A 10881-nucleotide genomic window follows, 5' to 3' on the forward strand; every position below is an offset into this window, starting at 1 on the left:
GCGGACTAGTGGGAGGAGGAAGGAAGAGACTGGCGCTCAGTCTCGGGCTCTTTCCTCTGGACTCTGGTGGAGAGCGGAGCTAGAAATGTGCTCTCCCTTTAATAGATAGGAATCTAGGCCTTTTTCTCTCTCTTTACCAAATTCTTATTCTCCTTAATAAATGCTTAAAAGTCTAACTCTTGCTAAAGCTTATAATTTATTGGCGACCACTCATTAGATATTTTAGACAGTTTAGCTAGAATTTTAACCCTTAACAGATGGCTGACCACGAAGAGGAAAGCTAACCCTCAGTCTTCTTCTGATCTGCTGGTTGGGTAAGAAATTTCCCCTCCCTCTCCCTTTAACTGCTAAGTACTGGTGTACTGGCTGTGTTTTTCCTTTGAATTTTTTCGAATGGACCTTTTAAACTCCCTAATTACCCTATTTTTTATTTTAGTCTGTTTAACCAGACAAATGGGAGATAAGATCATGTTAATGCTTTGTTTTTGTGGATTTTCTATTTTTCTTTTTCTTTTTGTTAAAAGAGCCAGCAACTTACTCACACAAGGAAATATCTCTCCCTCTCCCAACCATGCTTTTTCAGAGAAACCTGTAGAGATTCCCGCAGCTTTTCCCAGTTCTAACACTAATTGTTGCTCTAATTTTGCATGCCTGGAGGCAATGACCCACCCTCTAGAAGCTTTTAATCCCCTAGCACCTGGAGGCAAAGTGGGGGAAGAGGAATCCAGGCCTGAGTTCAAAATCAAGTCTGATTCAAATTGCTCTGGTCCCTCCCCTCCTCTCCAGACCCCACCCTCTACTCCTCCCATGGCCAAGCCCATTGCTTCCCCTGCCTGGGAAGTCCAGAGAACTGATGCGCATGCTCAACTTTCTCTAACTACATTTGCAGCTTCAGGCTCAGCCCTTCCCCAGCCTGGCTGTGCTTCTGAGACAACCTTAGAAAGCCCTTTAAATTCCAGATATACTCGTTTTGTTCATAATTTTGCTAACCTGCTTTTGTCTTTAATTAGTAATCTTATAAAGCATTTGTATGGTGAAAAGCCCGACAGACAATATAGAGGGGTTAAAGAAGAAAAACTTAAGCCGAATAAGAATGACAATCATCAACATAGTTCAAGACTCCGCTTCTTTTGCCATGGAAGGGTATATATTTTACAGAAATGTAGAAGTAAGCAGCAAGGTATTGATATGAGTATTGGGGATTTTAGATATCGGAATCAAAAGTGTTCTAAATTCACTCAGATTATTAATAGTATCAGTTCAGAAGTTACATAGGATTTCTATGCTATTACATATACATTTTGAAATTAATGGTATGGGTTTATTTTCATAGAGATTTTAATGCTTTTGAGATTGTGTCTTATACTTAGTTTCTAAAACAAGGAGAATATTTGTAAAAGCTTTTTATAGTCATGTGATCAAGTTTATATTTTATAATACTCTTATTGATATTAAGTTCATATTCATTTAGATTTCCTTAGTTTGAATTTCACTGTATTTTATTGTTCCATGTGTATTTTCTTCTATTCATTTGTCTATCTAATTTTGAAACATTGCAAGATGGTTTTGATTTTATTATACAATGTTAATTCTAGGAGTATTGTGCTCCCATATTCTGAGTTGTTTTTGTTATTTTTTCTCAACTGATTATTTGATCAAACTCTTTAAAGCATTTCCCTGGCAAATTGGTTGCCATGGCAAGTGTAAATTGATTCTAGAAGTATTATTTTTGATAAGCATATTCCCAAAAAAAAAAAAAAGAGGGGAACATTTGTAAAAGTTTTCTATTTTCAAAAAAAAAAAGTTCTTTGAGATTCTGTTGTGCTTTAACTTGTATTTAAGTATGTTCTGATTTTTCACAAAAGTAATTGTATACTAAGTAAAAAAAAAAGGGGTATTATTTGAAATTGTTGCATAATTATATATTGTGTTCTGAGTCAAGATGTATTCACATTTTTTGCAATCATTTATTATCCTCAATTTTTAAATCCATATGAGACTTGGAATTATGGGAATTTATCATTTAAAACATTAATTGCCTTTATTCTGAGTTATCAGATGCCAGTTGGCCAAGATGCCATCCAATCACAAGAGGAATACATGCAAGAGCAGACACTGAACTGTCACATGAGGGGAGACATGCATGAAGTCAAGGTATGGCCGAGGGAACGGCTTTTGACAAATGTTGAGGTTGGATTCTCTTGGTTTAATATTTTATTTTATTTTTCCCCACAATATTGTACAGATGGCTGGAAGTATTCATCCCACCCATCTCACTTCTACACCTGGCTTCCATGCTCCCTCCTATATGCCTGATGCCATGGACATCTCAGTCCCATGCATCTGATTAAGTCTGACTCAGTTTCCTCCAATATGTTCGGTGGCATGGACATATATTCCATCCACCTATTTTAAGCCTGGCATACTGCATGGACAGTACATACTGCTCAAGTGTGGGAATGCTCATATCCCATCATTTCTCTGTTCTTTTATGGTAACCCCCATAATTATCTCAGGTGTCATGATAAATACAGTGTTGAATTTGGCCTTGACACCTGTTACCAATTATATTAGATTTTTTAAATTTCTCATAATGGCATGAGGATAATTAGGCAGATGATGCAAAAAGTGATGAAACAAAGATAAAAAATTATTTTTAATAATTAATATCGCAGCAATTGTCTTCTCAATTACCCTCCATAAGGGGGGGACTATAGTAATATTATAATTTTAAAGAATGGTTCAATTTTTGTTTTATTATATGTTTCATGTGTAACAACTAAGATTCTGAATTCCCTTAGGCATGTTTTTGAGAACTTTCATTGTTTGATTTGATTATTGACAAAGCTATTTTAAAGTTGTGTTAAGCTCAATTTTGTAGGAAATTTTCCTGGCTGATTACCAGCATCCACACATCAACCCCTGAAAAGACTTCCATTCCATGACTACACCTAGAGGACATCTGAGAAAAGACTTTCAGAGACTTTAAATGAACAGTTTTGATTTGTTGTTTTTTTTCTCTTTCTGTTATAATATACACCATCTGTAACATGTATTCTCTGCAGAGGCCCTCCCTTTGCAAGACTAATGTCAAAGCGTCGGTTCATGAGGACAAAAAAAAAAAAATCGCCCCTCTGAACAAAACTTTCCTCTCTTCCTTTTCTATATTGTTGTTCACATATTATTAGTTAGCAATAGTTATTATATTCTTTTTACTGTTCCGTCAAGGAAACATTTTGTTTCTTGAGGAACAACAGGGGGGACTGTAACGATTGGAATAACGCCACCTGCTGGATACTTACTGTAGAAGAGTTCTGCCCATGAAGGGAAGGTCTTTGAGGGCAAGACCAGGAGTCTTTTCTTCAGGAGTCAGGAAGTGACGCGGACTAGTGGGAGGAGGAAGGAAGAGACTGGCGCTCAGTCTCGGGCTCTTTCCTCTGGACTCTGGTGGAGAGCGGAGCTAGAAATGTGCTCTCCCTTTAATAGATAGGAATCTAGGCCTTTTTCTCTCTCTTTACCAAATTCTTATTCTCCTTAATAAATGCTTAAAAGTCTAACTCTTGCTAAAGCTTATAATTTATTGGCGACCACTCATTAGATATTTTAGACAGTTTAGCTAGAATTTTAACCCTTAACATGTTACAGTATTAATCTAGGGATGAAGAGACAATACTGTGTTCGTGCTTATCAAGTGACATGACTATAGGAACTTGCCATAAAAGAAAAAGAACAAAGCTCTGGGGGAAAGGTACTTTCCCAACTCCCAGTAGAAGTTTTGTAGACAGCCAGTGCAATATGCCAGACTTAACATCAGCCAGGTGGGAAAGTTTGCATTCAACATTTGGGGAAACCGAGTCAGGAGACACCAACCTCAGCCTTTGCCAAACAGTTGGTCTCCCATCCTTTCCCAAGAGAACTCCACCTGCAGTGCACACATGTAAAACCCTATAGGGTTGCTGGTATCATGAATCATATGGCTCACCATTCCTTGATAGTAATAACTGGAGTCAAACTCAGAGCAATAATGATTAATAGTCCCATAACATCTTAAATAGCAAGTCCCAACAATCAGCACTAAAAGTGAATTCACTTCTCAAGGATCACATATCCTAGACAGCAAGTATTAACTATTCTTGTGCTTAAATAGGTTTTTCATCCCCAGATTAACACTACACAAATGAATCTGCTTTGAGATGCTCAATAACAAGCAATGGTTGAAATAAGTGTAAGCAATCCCAAATTGCATACTGGGAACAAACTAAAAAAATGCCCCACACAATAACACATGGTAAAATGGCTTTAGATGTTAAACATAAGATACTGTCCTCAGAATTCCCCTAAACAATGGGAACATCTTTAAAGTGACAACTAGTTTGCATGTGTTTCTACACACATTCTGATTCCAATTAATTAAAAACATAAGTAAACTTCAGGTTCCCTATTAAGATGATACAAGATAGCTCATAAGTTACTTATTGTTCACTACTAACAGGTCATACATGACAAGTTCAGGCACCAATTTAACTATTGCTTAGCACCAATAAATCCAGGTCAAAAGAGCAAAATCTTTCTCATAACTTACTAATTATTTAGATGTTCTAGTATTAATTCAATAACCAATTAATTCAATGTTGCAATAACAAACTTCCACTTTGTCCACTCTCATAATAGAAATATACACCAAACCTTAAGAATGAAACTCAAATATTCAGATATTCAGGATTCCAGAAAAGCTTTTTCCATTAATTAACAAATCATAGTAGGTTTGAACATGATTGTTTATCAATATCAAATCACCATTGCAACAAATTAGCTTAACTTTATCTCTGCTCCCCTTCTCTCTCATCTCAAGTGTTTGCAGTGGGGAGGAATTTCAGCTTCTTCCAAACCAAAAAGGAAATATTCAAATAACCCATTCCAATTATAATAACAAATTTTACTAGGCCCCTTTTTAAATCCTCTCATTATCTCTTGTTGTAGTTGTAGTTGTTGTTCTTTCAAACTACAGTATACCAGATCACAATACAACTTAAAGTAATCCAGCAGTTTCTTTTGCCGTGTTTTTTTTTTCAGGCAGTTTGTTTCTTCCTGTCCTTCAAGGTAAGAGACTGCACTAAGGATTTCAAGTCCCATCCCCCTCTAATACCAAATTACATTTCACAAAGAGATCCCATCAAGCTTCTAACTTTTAGAAAAAAAGCAAATCACTATACTTTGCTGAGGATCTGTTGGATCTTAAAGCCTTAATATACAGCTAAGAATATTCTTACTGTGCCCACTTCACAGAAAACCATTATCACATTCAATTAAATTCATAACCCAAAGTAATTTAGAGAATCCAAATCTGACCATATCTCTAATACAATAAACTATTAAACTATTGGGCACTTTTCCTTTCCATATTACAAATCACCTTGAGGTAGTCAGCTTAAAGTTACACAAATAGAACAGTATATATTTCACTTAGAATTAAATCAGAATTAGTTCAATTAAACCTCAATTTGTTTTCTGAACGATATCGTATAGAACCTCATTGATAATTTCATATTAGTATTAATTCATCCCATAATCACTTAAACACTTCCTATTTTCCTGTTTTTCCTTAAATTGTTCCATTACAAAAGAAAATTTTTAAATGGCAGTATATAGTTTGTATGATTCCCAAAGTTTCTTCAATAGATAGCCCAATCAAATTCAATTACCCTTCTTGATTCCCTAATAACACAAACTTTTCTTTTGCTAGTTTAAAGGAATATTTTAATGCCACATTTAGTCCTCCAAATTAGTCTGAAAGACAATGCCAGAGCAGCAAGATTCCCTCTGCTCCTCCCCCACTTCCTTAACCTAGCCAGTTTTTTGTTTTTTCCCTAAGGGTAGCTTCTTCAATTAAACAAAACTTTTCTTTCTAAATTCCAAGCACAGACTTTTGCTCTCTCCTTCCCCACAACAGAAAAAGGGGAAGGGGTGGCTTTCCTTTTCTTTCTTTAAAAAAAATTCCCAACTATTCATTCTCATGGTCCTAGTCACACTGTCAATGCAGACAGGGCACACTTTTCTTTTACCAATCATAAATACTTGAATCACAGCACTTCAGACCATGTAAGCCTGCAAACAGTTTCCTAACCATTCATTCCTCCTTGCTTACTTAATCAAACTTGCTCATACCTTCTCAACACACTTAAACCATCTGAAACTAGCAAAGTGGCAGTTTAGCCAATCTCTCACCAAAGAACCCCATTTATCTATTTTAAGATAGACCCAGGGGATTCTCTTCTTTAATCTGCCTATTACAAACTTTAGGTGTTCCCTAAAAACAAACTTCACACTCACTCTTTCTCCTTTGTGGTCAGCAGCCTTTTACCTAAGGCTGCAGATGGATCACATTCCAATGGCTCAATTCAAATTCTGAGTAATTTACAATTCTACAATCCCCTTCTCAGTCCCTTCTCTAACCCAGACTGCAGGGATCAATTTCCCTTTCTTCTTCCTTTGTCAATACAGTTATTTTGATGGAATTTTTACTCCTGGACCTCTACTTTTAATTTCAATTGAAAAGGTCTCCTTCCAATTATCTAACCCAGGATTTTTTCCAGCCTCCTCTGGCTCTTTAAACTTGCCCTACTCTAGATGTTCTACCCGTATTTTGTTCAAGATCCTAGCCTGGTCTGGACTTTTTAACCCTGAACTCACCGGGCTCCTGTTTTTGCTCGGGATGTCTAGTCAACCCTGGCTCATCATGGACCTCCACCTTTAAAAGGTCTCTACCATCTAGCCGGTTTTTCAACCCCGCAAACAACAGGTACTAAACCCCCCCCCCAGGGGCGTTCCTATATTTTGTTCGGGGTCTCTATTGTTGGTTGGGTGTCCCCAGACCTTTTCAACCCCGCAAACTCAATAGGACCTAGAGGGCACCCTAAGGTTAATTCTGCATCTCGTATCAGGGTGTCTATTCAGTCCTAGTGACCTGTTCAACCCTGCAAAACTTCAACAGACCTTAGGATGATAACTAGGGGTTCCCCGATTTCTTCCTAGAAATCCCCCTGAATGGTCACCCAGTTACTCACCAGTCTGGGTCTGTGCACACGTTGTGACCGAACCAATCCGGATACTCCTCATTACTTTAGCCAGCACCCCTGTGTCTGGTTGGCTTTTAGGTCTCTCTCTCTCTCTCTCCGGGCATGGATGCTGAGAAGCCTCACCAAGAGTCAGACCCCTGAACCTGCTGAACTCAGCAGGGACGTCCTTGTTCAGAAGGACAGGCTCCTGGGAGTCTCCAAAGATCCCCAAAGAGATCCCGGACGAGCCCCCATCTGTATGGAGCAAACTGCCTCAGTTTACCCAAATAACTCGAGGAGACCACCAAGTCAAGCAGAGACAGATTTATTACATCCTCATGAGGACGGGCAAAACCCAGTTACACATTGAAGTCTTGCAAAGATATGCCCAATCCTCTAGGTTTTTATAGTAATCTTGAAAAGGACTGTCCCCACATACACCTAGGGTAGATGAGCTCACAATCTAACATCCAATCCTGTCTCACCCAGGGTGCGTGTTCAGCTCGTGATCAATGTATGGAGACATGCATACGTGTTCCAGGAACAAGGGGGAAAAGGGGAGGGGGAACAAGGTCAAACCAAAGGAAGAGGAAACAGGGGAGTGACAGATGTTTCAGATCTCACAGTTCCCACTGACTCCCCTCTCCAGGCCCCCCACCCCCGTCTCTAAAGATATTCAACCTGAATAACAGGAAGAGTCACTCAGGTGCTTCAGCACTGTTAAGGATGACAGGGTTAAAATTTACCTTCGGTTATGGTGGGAAGAAAAGAATAATCCATTGTTGGGACCCCAGGGTCAAGGGGATTCTGCTCTGAGAAAAAGAGACAATGTCACTTAACATCTGGTCTCACCTCAATGGCTGCATCCTGTGCCGAGTCCCGTCCTTTCTTCTTGAGTCCCGAGTATTGAATTGGTGGGCTAACTCCCTGACCCACTGACTGGGGTTCTGACACATGATGGATTGCAGACAAAACTAATATATAGCTGACAAGTGGGGAGACTGAGCAGAAGTAAAAATACTGTTAATTGGCAATAAAACTTAAAGGAGACAATGAGAATTTGACAAGCAATAAACTTCTAAACAAACTATACTGGGGCAGGGCTGGGTACCTTCCAAACCCCATCCTCAGAGTTTAATCTGACTCAAATCCATAATCATATCATACAAATCCCCCGTTTTTCTTTTATGCTCAGAGAGCATATTCTGGATTTGAGTCACTGTCGATGAGCCCTTCAGCCATGCAGGATTTTAGCCCACCAGTCCAAGCCCAACTCATCACCAGTCTCTCCTTTGTGAAGTTTCAGAATCAGGGTCTTTAATCTTTTCTCAGTGAACTGCTGAGTCACCATCAGCTGCATCTGTTGAACTGCACGTTGTATCAAACCTATAAAGCAAGGGACTAAACAGGGACAAATATAAGGAGAACTCCAAAATTATAAATGAATACCTTTCAGGAGGTAAATTGGGGTCTAATTAATTATCCCAATATACCATATACATGTCAATAACTACCAATATTATAACAACAAACATGATTTAAAACCTCTTTATAATTTCAGTGATGTGCTCCCAGTGCCCATTCACTTAGCAATTTTCATCTTTGATCTCAGATGCCCCTATTAGAACCTTTTAGAAAACAAATTTAAATAGCAAATACAACTGTTTTCCCAATTTTATCCAAGGAAAGAGTAATTTCTAATTGGCCCCTTCTAGGCCTGAGTATCCCCAACTAGACTTGAGCCCACTAGGCTACCACTACATTTCCCCACCCCTCCTTCTAATAGCTAAGGGAAAAGAGGGCGAAGATCTCTTCTTTTGTAACTGCTACAAGCTGAATATGTGTGTAGAGCCGACAGTAGAAGGTGCAGAAATCCTTGCAGGCCTGGTCCAGATGGTGAAGGGGGTATATAGTCTGGAATTCCTAACATAAAATTGAAAGCCTTGAGCCTAGATAAAACAAACTATCAAGAGGTTAAAGAGACAAAGACAAAAAATTTAAAAGGACAACAATAGGGAAAAGGGGCAAACCAAAAGAGTGAATCCAGGAACCCCCAGATCCTGCATCAGGAGCGAAAAGCTGTTCACAAATGTCCTTCATCCAGTGAAAGGTGTCATGAATGCCCCATGCTGTTCAAAGCTTTACCTAGTTCTGTATCTGACAGACATTATTAACAACAAGTCAAAGGGTTACCACTATCTTGCTACATGCAAGCCATATGATCTAAATGTTTCAAAATGCCACTGATGGCAGAACCCTTAAATTTTTCCAAATTACATCTATATCCATTTCACTTTATTTCTCCAAAAGTTTTCACTCAATTGTTTAAGATGTAATCCTCACATAAAACTTAGGTTACAAAATACCTTTGTAAGAAGATGACCACAAATGAACTCACATAAGAGTTACCAAGTTAACTTCAATTCTAATAAAAGACTTAGGATGACATTTAACCAATTAATTTCAAAACAGTGCATGTCAAATAAGTTGTCCATAATAAACCATGTTTGTATTACAGGACATGCTCTATAGACAGATATTATTTCTACATTACACAATAAACTTATATAACAAAACATTCTATATTTTACTCTTCTCTGTTTTCTTGAAACAGACTTGAGATGTCTCTGGTTCAATTTCTAACATGCATAACTAATAACAGACAGATGACAAGGCTAAATGCTTATACATTCTAGTTGTTTAGATTCTGAAAGGGACTAGAATTTCTAAGCCAAATAGCTTGAATCTTAAACCTGCATCTCACCCAGATGTTACAGTATTAATCTAGGGATGAAGAGACAATACTGTGTTCGTGCTTATCAAGTGACATGACTATAGGAACTTGCCATAAAAGAAAAAGAACAAAGCTCTGGGGGAAAGGTACTTTCCCAACTCCCAGTAGAAGTTTTGTAGACAGCCAGTGCAATATGCCAGACTTAACATCAGCCAGGTGGGAAAGTTTGCATTCAACATTTGGGGAAACCGAGTCAGGAGACACCAACCTCAGCCTTTGCCAAACAGTTGGTCTCCCATCCTTTCCCAAGAGAACTCCACCTGCAGTGCACACATGTAAAACCCTATAGGGTTGCTGGTATCATGAATCATATGGCTCACCATTCCTTGATAGTAATAACTGGAGTCAAACTCAGAGCAATAATGATTAATAGTCCCATAACATCTTAAATAGCAAGTCCCAACAATCAGCACTAAAAGTGAATTCACTTCTCAAGGATCACATATCCTAGACAGCAAGTATTAACTATTCTTGTGCTTAAATAGGTTTTTCATCCCCAGATTAGCACTACACAAACGAATCTGCTTTGAGATGCTCAATAACAAGCAATGGTTGAAATAAGTGTAAGCAATCCCAAATTGCATACTGGGAACAAACTAAAAAAATGCCCCACACAATAACACATGGTAAAATGGGTTTAGATGTTAAACATAAGATACTGTCCTCAGAATTCCCCTAAACAATGGGAACATCTTTAAAGTGACAACTAGTTTGCATGTGTTTCTACACACATTCTGATTCCAATTAATTAAAAACATAAGTAAACTTCAGGTTCCCTATTAAGATGATACAAGATAGCTCATAAGTTACTTATTGTTCACTACTAACAGGTCATACATGACAAGTTCAGGCACCAATTTAACTATTGCTTAGCACCAATAAATCCAGGTCAAAAGAGCAAAATCTTTCTCATAACTTACTAATTATTTAGATGTTCTAGTATTAATTCAATAACCAATTAATTCAGTGTTGCAATAACAAACTTCCACTTTGTCCACTCTCATAATAGAAATATACACCAAACCTTAAGAA

The sequence above is a fragment of the Dromiciops gliroides genome, chromosome 2 (assembly GCF_019393635.1).
Source record: "Dromiciops gliroides isolate mDroGli1 chromosome 2, mDroGli1.pri, whole genome shotgun sequence".
Taxonomy (NCBI): Eukaryota; Metazoa; Chordata; class Mammalia; order Microbiotheria; family Microbiotheriidae; genus Dromiciops; species Dromiciops gliroides.